Source organism: Pleurodeles waltl, chromosome 8 (genome assembly GCF_031143425.1).
Source record: "Pleurodeles waltl isolate 20211129_DDA chromosome 8, aPleWal1.hap1.20221129, whole genome shotgun sequence".
NCBI lineage: Eukaryota > Metazoa > Chordata > Amphibia > Caudata > Salamandridae > Pleurodeles > Pleurodeles waltl.
Genome location: NC_090447.1, coordinates 360,522,472 through 360,538,192, shown reverse-complemented (window position 1 = coordinate 360,538,192; position 15,721 = coordinate 360,522,472). Strand labels below are relative to the sequence as shown.

General features: G+C 40.4%; 1 protein-coding gene across 2 annotated transcripts in view; it reads right to left on the bottom strand.

The window, feature by feature from the left end:
- SRPX (sushi repeat containing protein X-linked) overlaps positions 1-15,721 on the bottom strand; it is a 429,025-nt gene that overhangs the window by 18,735 nt on the left and 394,569 nt on the right. The window lies entirely within an intron of this gene.

Here is a 15,721-nt window from a genome sequence, read left to right as displayed (position 1 = left end):
TTCAGTAGCCCAAAAGCCCGCTCCAATACCCACTGTGTTCTTCCATGGGCTTCATTGAAGCACACTTCCCCAGCATAATTGGATTCCTCAGTAGCGTCAACAATCAAGGACGGTTTGGATATCCGGAGTCTCCTGTTAAGGAATGGGACATTTGTGTAACAATGAGTCACTTACTTACTATTACAGCTCCTGACATTCCACACACATAACCAGGACAGATGTGACTTACCAACCAGCCAGGCCCTCCCTGGGTATAGTTGTGACATCATCTGGGGTATGGTGCTCTTCTGCATTATGAAGGAATCATGGGCTGAAACATGATAACGTGCAAAGACGTGAAATGTAGAGATCCACCAAACAGAAAACTAGCACGTTGTTAGAATGGAAGTTCTTTCTGTTATGATAAACTTGTTCATTGACCTGCGGTGGCACCAAGCCAACATGTGTGCCATCAATGGCCCCCACCACATGTGGGAGGTGGGCAAAACCATAAAAGTGAGCTTTCACATTGGCTACATCCTCATGTCGGGGAAACCTGATATAGCTGTCAATGTGTTTCAACATTGCTGAGAGGACATCCTTCAAATACAGACTTAGCATAGGTTGGGACATACCAGCAGATAGGGCCACTGTATATATTAGAAGGGCCTTGTGGCTAGAAAGTGCAATACTGACATGACTTGCACAATGGGTGGTATGCTGGTTGGATAACTAATAGCTGACATCAGGTCTGACTTCAACTGATATACGTCCACTATTGTTTGCCTATCCAGGAAGTAGTACATGATTACGTAGCGTTGCTCCATGGTTTGAAGATTTGGCAGTGGAAAGTAGACAGGAGGCTGTTGCATCCTCCCTCTTCCTGGGTGCCTATGTGTGAAAAGACATGATTTGTAACATTAGTGTGTCCACAGCAATATACAGGATGCATGTCAATGATATCATGTGACAAAGCATTCATGATTGTACAGACATGGCACCCAGTACACATCACAGCTGGCAACTGCACAAGGACCACATGTGACCCCATAGCTTTCAATAGGAGTCCACAACATGGATTTGGACCAAACTCAAAGATGTGCAACACAACTGCTCCTCGAAATGTGACTGTATATTCCAACCGTCAAAATGACCATCTGTGGAAGAGGATGGTGCACCACTGTTAAATGCTATCTGTGCCCTGCAACATGGTTGACTATAAGGACCTTCATTACAAGACAGGATAATAATGTTTGTGAGGTAACAAAACATTTTTGTAGGTGTGACACAGTTTATAAAGCCCAATACAGCATTTATGGCTGCCAAAATGACGGATGCCTGACCTTCTTCACTGGATATTAGGAACTCCCACGACCACCAGCGGAAATCTTCATGGTGGTAGGCAGTTGTAACCATGGCGGACACAGCTAACATTGCCAATAGCTGTGTCTGCCAGTGGTGACAACTGCATACGTGGCTGACGTGACTGCCATGTTGTGCAGATTCACTCACTTGACTCCTGACATTGCTGCCAGCAACACCTTCACAACTTGAGCTGCTGTGTACCGCCTTTGGGAGCAATCATGCCACATACACCAGGTGATAGAGCCCCTGCCTTCTCTCCAGAGGAGCTGGAAAGGCTTGCTAATGAGGTCCAACCCCGGTATAGACAGCTCCGTAGCTTACCAGAGGATCAGATAAGTACGTCATGTGCACCATTTTCTCTGTACTTCACCATTCTTTTCCTCCTGACAGGCTACAATGAGCCCCTGTGTGCCAGTTAGACTTCTTGTATGCCTGTTGTTGCAGTCTGTGGGGCATTAAAGGGATGTACAGTGTGCAGGTATCAGTCACATTGTGTTTTGTGATTTTTTGGGGGGTCCTAGATCCTCCTTGTGTTGGGTGCACATAACTAGGTAAGGAGACATTACTGACATCCAAAGACATTTTTTCTTCATGATTGTTGTAAATGTTGGACAACATGTATGTGCATGACCGCATGAGCTGTGTATGCATCTTGTATGAGTCATTTGAGAATCATGTGATCAATTTGTATAGTGCCACAGATCTTTCAACCCACACTAGGCCTTGCAAAACTGTGTGTTGAAGGCATAGCATGACTCACTCTGCCCTTCAGGATGCCACACAAACCATATGCCAAATTGCTGATGGCCACATGATGTACTGTCATGCATGGAAGTGATGGAAATGGAGTGTCATGTACATTCTGTCTGGTCGGCCTACAGAGAACAGGGCTTGTCAAATGTATCTTTCAGTACAGGACCTACTCCAGGCTCTGAAAGAGTCACTATGGCTATGCAATTGTGATGCTATGCCCGCTCCATGTACACCAGCAGATCTTGGAATGTGGCCAATATGAAGAAAGGACTGAGGCATTCAGGGCAAAATGTGTATACTCCCCCCATTAGGAAGCCCACCCACCCAAACAAGTAGGCCACCCTGTCCAAACCCACCCATTCCAAATCCAGTACCCCTATTTCCCCCAAGGATGATCCCTGAGGTGCCTGTCTGCCCACTTGAATCCTCTTTCTGTGGAGGTTCCCTGGAAGTAAAAGGAGTCAAGTGTTTGCACAATATTGTGCTATGAAAGAATATCATATGGACTGGCCAACGTCCTTGGATAATTTACAATTGGTTTGAAATAAACCCAAACAATTGCCTTTTTTTTAGTACACTTTTGTCGTGCTATTCATTGTTTACCTTTATGTTGTTCCTGATTAAGTTGTACGGTCTGCCTACAGTTATGTGTGTTTCAGCCTGCTTGCTGATCCATTTGCTGTTGTTTGCAATATCTGACTTTGTGGGTGTTGCTGGTGTCACCCAAGACAAAGGTAGATGTTGACTGTATGGATATGTGGTTTAAATGCAATTGTGGTGTCATGGCATTGTGTACTGCTTGGTATGGTAAGCATTTCATCTTGTGTTGTCCAATGTGAGCATGTGGGGTGTTACACTTGTCCTCCTGATGTGGATTGAAGATTCATCTCACGTGTAGCAGCTTGAGTTTTCTTAGTGTAGACATAGAGGGTGTTAAATTGTGCTACCCTTATTTGCATTTGACTGTGAATGTGTCCATTCTGCTGTATGTACCTTGCAACTACTTCATATGGATGTATGTCCCATGCATTTGGAGTAGTATTTGCTTTGCTGACTTGCACTTTTACATTGTGCAGATTGGCATGTCACTTGACTCTAGTATTATTTGTCACCGAGATAAATGTAGAGCCAGATCCTGTGCAAATGTTGTTTTAGAGGTGTGTGCAAAGTGAAATGTGTCCCAGTGCAGCATTCTACCCTGAGTGATCCTGATGCTCCCATCCCTACTGTGCAGGTATTGTTTGCTTAGTGAGCTTGGGGTATTTGTCTCTCTGACTATTGTGCATTCCATTTTACTTCCATTGTATTGCAATGTGGGTGATGTGTGTGTCTATTGCAGGGCTGTTTGTTTAATGGGAGTGGTGTTTGTGTTCCATGACACATCAATACATATGTGTGTTGAATATAATGGCAGTCCATGGCATGTGTGCAATGTGAGCGTGTGAGTTGTTGGTGCTGTGTGACAGAATGTTGTGTACACTTAACTGTCCCTGTGCATGAGATGAGAAGACGTGTGTTTTGTGTAGTGCTGCGGTGCAGTGTGAGTGACCGCCGATAGGAGGCATTTCTTGACTGTGATTGTGTACTTCTTTGTGAATGATTCTGAACCAGGACACAATGACATGTACTTGATGTCCGTAGCGTGAACTCCATATCATGTGGATGACAGCGCAAAGATTTGTTATTGAGCGTAATGACACAGGTATGTGTGTGCACTTATGGTCTGTTGTACCCATGGTAACGTGGATTTTGTGCATCTCTGATTATCAGCAGCAGCGGCAGGATGTGTGTGAGGGGCTCCATGGTGACACAGGATGTGTAAGGCTGCCTGCAGGTGATTATCTCCCTTTATACTCCCGGGTTCTGCCTGCTGAGATGTCATGATTGGAACACCATAGTAACATTGGTGGTGTGCAACGTCATAATGAGTCCAGCGGAAATACTTTTATCTTGTGACGTCAGCGGTCTGCGCTGCCTGGTGGTTCTGGTGGAACCAAGGCGGTCTTTGCTCCATAGGCCAGCATACAGTGGTCCGACTGCCAACCAATGGTGGACGGATCGCCACCACTGCCATGGCAGTCGACAGACCACTGAACTCGTAATGAGGCTCTAAGTCTAAGTTTGAACTTCAATTATGAATATAAATTAAATTAAAATAAAATTATTTTTCTGAAGTTAAAATTTTTAAAAAATCATTCTTACCTAAAGGAAAAAAAATATTTTTTAATGTGCATTAAAAATTATTTAAAGTGATGCTTGCAATTATTTAGATTTTTTTAAAAATAAAATCTATATTTCCATTGCTTTTTAGATTTTAAACAGGTTATTAAAATATTTTAAAATGTAAGTAATAAATATGTAACATAGTGATATTTTTGAACTTTAATTTACATCTATTTATATTTTTAATTCTTTTAAATAATATCAATTTATTTAACATTATTTCCTATGTGGTTTTATTTAAGTCCTTACCGCCATTATTATGGGAGGGTGCTGCCATACTATTGGTTAGCCATGTGTAGTGCTGGACTTACTACATTTTTTTAGCAGTAACTTACATTCAAGGGGGCTTATTTACAAGTCCCTTGCGCCACTGGTGCATTACTTTTTCCCATATAAAAAGTGGCACGGCAGCAGCCCAAGGGGCATGCAAAAAAAGCCTCAGGGTTTCTAAATATCAAAAAGTAGCAAACTTACTCAAAAGTGTAAGTTACCTTTGTGAATAAAGCCCAGGGTGTTTAGCTTTAGGGCCTGCCAGTGGATGTTTTTCAGCTGAAGTATTATCTCATCCACAGCCTCATTCTCCAGAGCGTGTGTAAGTGACAAGAACTTTAACATGACATAGGGCCTCATTATGAGTTTGGCGGTCCACCACAGGACCACCAAATACGCGGGGAGGACACCACTGCCATGGCGGTGATGCCCCACCCACCAGTTTATTTCAGTGTCCCCACCAGACTGAACGGTGTGAACATTGTAGTACACGATTCAGGAACAGTGTTACGCACTAAGGCAGCCGAGACCAAGATTGTAGCACTCCAGCACTCTTGGAATGTGCATTTCAACAGTGCTGGGCAAGGTGGCCTCTAGCACTGGCTTTCCACAAGCCTTTCCATGGCAGGTTCCCCACCATGGAAAGTTGAGTTGTAATCAGTCAGGTGGGGCTGAGTACAGTGTCGCCCTGGCTGATTACTACTCAGGCCGCCGTCATCACATCGAGAACCATGTTCCTGGTGGGGATGGTGGTCTTTAGGTAGTCCGCGTGCCAGGTTTTTAATGTGGTGGTCGGACCACCTGGAGTGCGGCTGACGGCCGTCACCACAAGTGTGGCAGTCCTCGGACTGCCAAACTCTTAATGAGGGCCAAAGTGTTGTTTACATTGCATGTGATAGATGGTGCTTGAAGAATTTGGCTACAATATGGCTGCAGAAATCAATAGTTGGGCAATTTAATATAAAATGTAATTTCATAAATTCAGCATAGTCTCAACTTGGAGATAACGAAAACTTCATTTTATATATGAGTTGCAGTCACGTACATTATTTGTACCTCTCACACTGGTACAAGGTGCTATTCAAATAAGTCTTTTTATTTTCATTTTACACCAAAATCACCTCCTGAGTTCACTGACCCCCAACAGATAAGCCACACCAAGTTGTCCATGCACTGCCTCAGGCATGAGGGTGGCCTGCGGCAGTGTCTACTTGGTGTTCCAGCTACTTGCTTAGACAGCTTACAGATGCTGGTTGCTACCTACTCCTTTGTGAGAAGTACCATCACTTAGTTTTTCCAACTCAAATTGTGTGACCACCTGTGCATTCACATTGCTGTATATCCTAGCATATATAGCTTCTTGTGGCTTCCAGGACGCTAAATGCAATCTCTCTGTAAAGTTTGCATTTTCTTTAGTGAGCATCTCAGCCAAAATGTTTCAGTCCTCCTTCGTGAACTTGTGTTTGTGTTTCTGGCTCTTGTAAGTATGGTCACTGGCATCTGTTAAGAGTTATCCTTTGTCTTTGAACTGGAACCATGTTAAAATTGCATTTGTATTGGTCTTAACCATACCTTTATGCTTGCCTCTTCATCATAAGATTTAAAAAACATGAAGGTCTAGGTATGGATGCCAAAGTCTATTTTTGTTGACAAGTTTTAGCTCTCTGAAATAGCGCAAGATGGGTCTGGCACTTAGTTCAGGACAAGAGGTTTCAGTACACAACCAATTTGTTGTTAATGACAGTAACGTTATTGTCAGGTTGGTGTTATGTACAAAGGATATATAGGGTAGTGTTACATACAAGTGCTTTGGTATGGTTACAAAACAATTGAGACACTATAAAATTAACAGATTTTTAAATGTGTGTCACACCTGGAAGGTTTCAGTGCAACACACAGGATCCAACCATTAAAGCTGACCCTTACATTACTGATAGGAATAATTCTTGCATGATCACAGTCTTTTAATGCTAAAAGTGGCTTACTGAAGAGATTATAGTTTTTTTTAGGAATCTCAATCCTTTCACCTTAAAGAATGAACACACCATTTTGTGTGGCTATAGAGAGGGTAGCACATAACTACATTAGAGTAGAACAACTTTAATTAGCTAGTGTTATAAAATAGTTTGTGCATGTAAATTCCCTCAGGGTAGCTTCTGACATGTAGTAGGGTGGCACACTTCTACATAAACTCTCCATGGTCGTCAGTTCATGTACTATGTGAATTGGGAACTTTTTTTTAGTATGCCCTAGCACTGCCCTGAGTGGAGAGTTTTTTCCATTCTGTGTCTGGCTTTCTGCCTTCCTGTAAATCCCCAAAATCCATAACAGTGCTAGAATTTTCAACCTTTTTTTAGAAAATTGCTGGATTGCAATTTCTTTACGGGACATTGCACAATTTGCTAGTATTGACAATTTTAACACATTTGCTATTACTTTTGTGTATTATGCCCATAGTGTCCGAAAATGCATCATTAACCCCAGAAGAACCTCCCTGAACAATCCTCACCACTTTTTTAGATATAGATCCCATTCCTCATTTAACCAGTGTTAGAGATCAACTTTTACTAATACATTAATGGCCTAGAAGCTAGCATATGGTAACTTACAAAGCTTCAGTTTAAAAGCACAACATAGAAATTAACGTGAAAATGTAAAATGTGCATGTTTGGATTACGGTGGACAACGTGACCGCCATTAGCATTTTGACATCTTATTTAACATGAAGACATTGTGCATTTATATTTGAGTAAGCTACTGAAATGATATAATGCAAAATGTATTTATTAGTCAAATATTAGAACTGAAGAATTAAATGAATATGAAGTAATTGTGATTTAAGTGGATTTTAATTAACGTCAGTTATGTGTGTGCAGAAAAATAAATGCACGTCTAAACTGTTCTAACATGTCGTAAATAATGTTTACTATTAATTTGCTTTGCATATGTGATTTTCATTGTAAGGTGCACAATAGCTTTTATTAGTGTATTAATGTGTATATAGGCTTTCTTAGCTTGACTAGGTCTGGAAGAATGATTTTTCAGTAGTAAAGGAAAATTACTTGTTTATTCTGTTCCCTTCTACCTAAATTTTTCCCACTAGGTTGCTGACATGGTATTGAATGTCCTATTGTATTGAAGACAAAGAAAATGTTTCAATGATAATTATGTAACAATATTTGTTCTAGTTGTCGATTAAGGCAAGAAACTTATAATTCTCATGTGAGAAATGTTTAGTCCATCCTGTGTACCATGAGAAAGAAATCTGAAGTAACAACTAGGAAATGTAATATTTTGTTGAAATTGTATGAAATAATTGAAATAACAATCCACTATGAGAAAATCTAGAATAGTTAAAAATTTGATGGTGCCAGTGACTACCAGTGGATGCCTACTCTTGTGCGTAAGATTAGCCCACCCCAAGGACCAATCAAAGGACCATGGATATTTCTAATTAGTTAGGAACTTTGAAACTATTGGTCTCTCTGCTAGAGCCAGTGTTGACGCACTGGTGATCCCAGACGTGGTGCTGATCTCTTTTTCTGCTGAACACCTCTATCCCCTTAGTTATCTTCTGAAGAAGAAAGTCATACATTTCAATTGCCCTATTTGGTAATTTTGTTCAGTACTAATATACCCAACTAATTATGAACTGCTTACATGCCCTATGTGCAGCCCGTGATCTGCACCTTCCTGATGCTGCTGTCGGGAGAAAGTGAACGCTCTATCTGATGAAGTATTCCTTTCTGCTGTCCCATAAGGAGAGGTATCACTATATGTGTTTTTTTGCTTCATTTTCAACTTAGATAATTACACAAGCAATTGTTTTACTGAGTTGCCCTAATTAGATGATTTTACCAAATCATTTTGACTTTCTTTTGGCTTTTGCCCGCATGTGTTAGAACATTCCACCACATGTAACTCCAAATTGGTGATAAGAGATTAGGATGGCCCAGTCCAGAAATTGATTGTTAAGATTGTACTTTAATGATTTACTGGTGACACAACCATCTGCTTTGAAATCTGATACTAATGTACATATTGTGGTTCTGCTTATTTATGGTATTCTCTTGGAGTGTTAAACAGTATTGATGTTTAGTAGGCTAATCCTCTTTAGTCTTTTTGGTCAGCCAATGGTTCTTATGTATGTTTATAACTTAGTTTTGCATACCATATAAGTTACATTCATTTTGGGAAACTTTATTCAGTTTGAAGTTTGATTTAGTGTTAAATTGTTCATTGTGCACAGAATTGCTTATGGTGTCATGTAATTGATTTGTGATTGAATGAATCTGACTACACTCTTCACTAAGTCCAAAGATCTAGTCGACCTCTTGTGGTGGGAATAGTGATGATGTCTCACCAGAGTGCTTGTGGTTTCTGAACCCGAGGTGGAAATAAGAACCCAGCGAGCGCTCCAACACCAGTCATATCATGCTATGCCTTAGCCCCTTTATTTTGATGTATTGCAGCATAAGATCTATACAAGATTTCTCAAATCAGTAGTGTGTGTGCTACTTGTATCTCTCCAGCTACCTACAAGTACTTCTTCTGTATGCTGCCCTGCCTATTAAATAAGTTGCTTTTGCTTCATTGAGTTAATATATTTATACCAAAATTTCAGAACTCATAAGCTGATGTTTGGAGAATTTCAAAATACATTTAAAGCTGACATTTGGGTTATAAATAAGGAGGTGCTGGGGAGATATTCCTAATATTCATAACTTGGTGCCAATGTAAAGACATTCCACATTGATAAACCTTTTTTACGTTACTGCTGGAAACACAGGCCTGCTGCACTTAGGTGGTCACTGTTGGTAATCTTGCATATGGTGCCCACTAATCTAATCATGTCTGATATGGTCACTATTAAAACTCTAATATTATTAGTAACTCGAGATACTTTCTTTATGATGACACCATACCCTTCATGACAATGAAATGAAAAAAACCAGCATGGCAGTTTTGAACAATTAACTAATGTATCCCTCTGTTGTAGTCCTGAAAGGCTGACTGAATCATGTGTTCTAATAATTTGTCAGTTAGCATCTTTGGTAGTAATCTTCTGGTCAGAGGTAATGGTGAGTGGCGTGAGTGGGACGATCTACATCAGGGACCTGATTGTTGTGCTGCAGTGTCCCGACTCCCACCTCAGTCTGGGGCTGAACACGGCCCTTTGTTGGGAGTGCCGCTGGTGAAAGGGATGACGCTCCCTGGAACCTCTTGAAACTGCTTTGGAAGGCCTGGGAGAGCAGGTCTTCCGAGGGTGCCTTCCAGCAGCTTGTGCTACTCCCACTCATCAGCCAGTGGGGATGGACGGGACAAGGGTGTTGACTTTTCTCTCCCTGCCTCTGGAACCACCAGTAGCTGTGGGCAGATACAGCAACTGCGTGGGAAGATCTGAATGGCCTCATTGGGACATGGATCTCCCTGACATCAAAGGCCATCTAGGGGCTGCAGTTTGATTGAGGCAAGAAACAGGACCGGTATGAAGATGCACAAGGATATTGCCATTTGGGACATGGAGCAATAACGTGGGGCCCTCGGCTGCTCATGCTACCTCTACTACCACACCAAGGTAATTGGGCCAAAGGGAATCAGAAGCAAGTCAAGAAGGCCGCCACTGTTGCACCTATAACCCTACAGCTTGTTGAAGCTCCTGTGGTTGTGATCTGCTTCACGAAGAGAACTCTGTGGGTCTACAGTCCTACTACAGTTTTCACTGACAATATATTGAAACCCTAAATATACTGATACAGACAAATCGTGTCAAAAATATCGAGCACGAAAATATTGTTTTCCTATACTTATAATTGGAAATACAAAAATATATAATTTTTTACAAATATCGTAAATTCGAGACAAATTATCACAAAATATAATTCTTTAAATATATAGTTAAGAATAGAAAAACCTTAAATATTAAAATGTAACAGTAATATAATGTGAATTAAATATATTTGAACAATATAAATACATATATATATATATTTATTAAAACAAACACATATATGCATGTGTGTTTATTTACACAAACATATAATGCAAACTATTATTAAAAAAAGCATTTTAATTTATATTATAATGTAATTTTTTTTAATGTAATAATATAACAAGTGGATATATGTGTATATCTATATCTATCTATATATCTATACATATATATATATGTATATGTCCAGTTGAAGGCGTTTGCCGAAATGCGTTGACATTTGGCCGGGACAGCATGTGCTTATTGTTTTTTGCCATTATTTCTATTATTATTACATTTTTGATTGATTTTTTGAGCTTCATATATTTAGATTTGCCTTTATGAATTTTTTCTCCAATAAAAAGAGTCGACGATTTTCACAAAAACTAATTTTGAATTGTTTTGCTATCTACTTTTCACTATCTCTTGAATATTGTGCAGCCATTCAGTGATGAAAAACGTCGCACCGCTTTTTTAAATATATATATATATATATATGTATATATATATATATATATATATATATATATATATATATATATACACACACATATACAAACACAATACATTTAAAACAAAACGTTGCTCCAGAAACAGGCCTGATACCCAAGGACAGTGGAGCATGAGCTTTCATCAGTAATATCAATAGAATATACTCACTCTGTTAGAAGTGAAAACAGGGATTTCCGTTGAAATATAGAATATATATATATATATATATATATATATATATATATATATATATATATATATAAATATATATACATTTAAAAAACAAAAAGCATACCAAATTTAATTACATATACAAAGTAAACAACATAAAAAATATATTTTAATAAAAATATATTATATATTACAAACATTACAAATTAACACAAAATAGATTAAAATACACTGAAACATAACAATTATACAATTTTAAACAATATAAACAAAACTATAAATTTCTAGAAATAATACATATAATATTCCCATTCCACTCTGTGCAACAGTAGGGAAAGCTTCGGACTCAGGAAGGATACAATTTACTGTTCCCACTTCATTCTGTGCAACAGTAGAGAAGGCATTGAACTGAGGAGGGGAAACATTTACTATTCCCCCTCCAGTCAGTGCACCAGTTGGGAAAGCGTTGGACCCTGGAGGGGTAAACTTTACTATTTCCACCTCAGTCTTTGCAACAGTAGGGAAAGTATCACACTTCAAACACATACCCTATTTTAATACAAGTATTAATTTCATAAAATGAGAAAACCATTTACATAAAATTACATTTATACATTAAAAAAACACTTAAATAATTCAAGTGATTATACATTTTTCAAATAATTAATATAAGAAAAAATTGTTATTCATTAATTATTTCATTAAATTACCAAACTATAGTCGCACATTAAACATATTTTTAACTTAAAAAATCTTAATATTTACACAATTTTACATAATTAATTAACAATTAATTGTTTAATAATAAATAATGTATAATTCATAAATTATTATTTAATTAACTTCCCACCCTATAGCCTTAGAAATCGAACAACATACACTTAAAGTATAAATGTTAAAAAAAAAAATACACAATTTACATAATTAATTCACAATTGCCTAATAATCATTTTATGAATAATTAATAATAGTTAATGTATTATTTAATTAATGTCCCATCCTATACCCCTACAAACCCAACAATCCACACCTAAAATATAACTTGTTTAAAAATTGTTCATACTTAAAAATAAAACAATTATTATGCATAATTAACTTCCCACCCTGTCCTCCTAAAAACCTCACAACCTGTTACAGCTCTATTAATTACTATTTTACAATGAAATTAAAAATATAAGTAACTTAAAATTACAAACTATATTTAAACACATTAACAACAATTACAGAAACAATATAATATATAGACAATTTAAATATTATTTAGCCCTTTTGATGCCAGGCCTTTTCCCCCTCCTGTGCCAAGCCTTTTTCTGGCTTTTTGGAGTAGTTCACGCTTAGGTCATCATAACTGTTCGTCCACATAAGCTATCCAAGCCAAATATGCGTCCTTTTTCTCCAGCCTCCTAGGGATTCTGACGGTACCCAGAGTTTGTGTTTTTCCCTGGAGGAGACCAAGAAATTAGCCAAAATACAGCTAACATTTGGGGTTTTGGGGGGAAAATAGGAAAAAGTGCTGCAGAAGAAAGCACAAGCTGTTTTCCCTGCAGATGGCAACTACAAAGAGTTTGCAGTGCTAAGATCATCATCTTTCCAGCTTTCAGGAACAGGCAGACTTGAATCAGAAAACCCAATTTTTCAAAACAGTTTTGGCATTGGAATGGTAGATCTAGGACACCTAAACATTTCTGAAAAGTAGACAAAATTCCGATTCAGCATGAAGTAATTTGTGTAGATCCTTCAAGGTTTTCCTATAGAAAGAGTTGAAATAAAAAATATGGAAACTGAATTGAAAAAACTGCCATTTCTGTCTACGTTTTCTTCTATAACTTTTTCTATTCATTACGTCTCCTGGACCATTCTGGTTGTGGGGTGATATCAGGCTTGTAGGTTCGTTGAGAACCCAAGGTGCCCACAGCCAATAATTGAGATGCACCCTGTAATGGGTTATCATTGCATACTGGGTATACAGCAATTCATTTGGTAAAATATAGAGTGAAAAATAGGTATTAAAGAAACCTTTGTATTTCCAAGATGGGCAGAAGATAAGGAGCTTAGAAGCAGTTGTTATTTGCACATCTCTGAATTCGGGGGTCCCCATACTAGCATGAAAAAGAATGACTTCTTTCCTACACACTGTCTTACATTTGGAAAGAAAAAATGTTAAAAAAAGACAAATGGCGATAACACTTGTTGTGCTCTTCTGTGTTGCCCCAAGTTTTCCGATAAAAATGGTATCTCACTTGTGTGGGTAGGCCTAATGCCCGCAACAGGAAATGCCCCCAAACACAATGTGGACACATCACATTTTTCCACTGAAAACGGACACATTTTTTGCAACGTGCCCAGCTGTGGATTTTGGGCTCTAGCTTAGCCGGCACCTAGGGAAACCTACAAAATCTGTGCATTTTTGAAAAGCTAGACACCTAGGGGAATCCTGGATGGGGTGACTTGTGGGGTTCTCACTGGGTTCTGTTACCCAGAACCCTCTGCAAACCTCAAAATTTGTCTAAAGAACACATTTTGGTGCTGCAAAGTTCTGGAATCTGAGGGGGGCCACAGACTTCCTTCAACCGAGCAATCCTCCATATCTCTTGATGAAAATGGCACCTCACTTGTGGTGGTTTTTGCAAGGAGGACACCGGCATTTTTGGCCCTGGGCTCAGCAGCCATCTAGGGAAAAGTACCAAACCCAGACATTTCTGAAAACTAGACACATGAGGGATTACAGGGAGGTGTGACTTGTATGGATCCCCCAGTGTTTTCTTACCCAGAACACCCTGCAAACCTCAAATGTAGCTAAAAAATCCCATTTTCCTACCACCCAGCGTTCCCCTCTGACTCCTGATAAAAATGATATTTCACTTGTGTAGGTGGGCTAAGTGCCTGGACCAGGAAGGGCCAAAAACATGTCATAATTGAGGGGGAACCAAAGTGGGTCCAAAAGGGCAGTTTGAAAAAAAACATTTTTAGGCTAACAAGTGGGGCAGAATTTCTATCGGTATAGATGTGACAATGCTGGTTGGTAGGAATTTTGTGGATTCCTGCAGATTCCAAAAGCTTCCATTATACAAATTGTTAGAAATGGGGTTTCTGGTTGGCTAGGGTATGCACCTCAGCCAGGCAGAACTTACCCACTCTAGTCAGGGCAAGGGAGTTACACGTCCAAGATAACCCCTGCTCACCCCCTTGGTAGCTTGGCACGAGCAGTCAGGCTTAACCCGGAGGCAATGCGTAAAGCGTTTGCACAACACACACATACATGTGACGCAATATCCCCACCACAAAGGAAACACAACACCAGATTATATGAAAATATACTGTATTGTACACAACGTAATTATTAGACCAACATCACATAACAGTACTATCCTGTTACCTTAGCAGTTGTCAGAACGTTACACATTAGTTACTCTGCAAACTAGCAGTAGTCACACATAACACACAGGTTACTTAGTATTCTGCAACATAAGCAGTAGTCAGGAAACACGTTATCACATTAGAACACTTGTCATAAGCATATCATAAAACGCCCATAGTAGGAACATTAGAAAACCTATGGCAAGTTAGGGAAACATATTAGCAAGTTATGCCCATAAAAGGAACATGTGCACACATATGTAAAAGCATCATAGTACAGGCAGGTAATATAACACAATTAATAAAGTCTGTAGCAAGAACTTCAATTACGGTTATACTGGTCCTTTTACGAGTACCTGGCTTGATGAAGAGGCACCTCCAGTGCCTAAAACGAATAATGGGGCCCCCAGCGCTCTTCTGCGCAAAACGGGGGCCTCCCTGATCTCCTGGGGTTAGGGGAGGGCGGCACGCACCTCCTCTATGATAAAAATGGGCCCCTCTGGGGTCCGTAAACACTGGGGCCCCCCTAGGCCTCCACCGGCCCTCTCGAGGGGGGCCCAGGTCCGGGAAACCTTTAAAGGGGGAGGGGGGCGCCTCGCACCCCCTCCTAGTTGAAACACGGGCCCCTCCGGGGACCCGCTAACTCCTGGGGTCTCCCTGGACCTCCGTGGCCCTGCCACTGGGAGACCCCTAGATAAAAGACTCCTGGCCCGCGAGGGGGCCAACAAGAGAGAGCTGGGGGCCAGGGCGAGCCTCCGGCGAGGTCTCGGTCTGCCCGTGGCCCACAGGGAGCCCCTCTGGGCTCAGCCGGGCAGGGAGAGGCTTCCTCCTCTCCCGGCCGTCCTCGGACTTCGTTCCGGCCCCAGGCAGGGCCTTCCGGTGCCCCGGGGGGACTCACAAGAGCCGTCCTCGCCCCGGGGACACCCACAGGAGCACGCTTGCTCCTTAAGATCAAAAAGGAGTTTTCCTTCGGGCCCTGGGGGCACAGTGCTGAGCGCGAACCTCGCGCTCAGCTGAATGCTCTGCCCGGGTTGCGGCGGTGATACACAGAAGATGGGGCTTGCCCGAGCCCCGGGGGCACCACAACAATGGCCCGCCTTTCTCTACCTGTTCTTCGTGCCCCGGGGGCACACCAGGCAG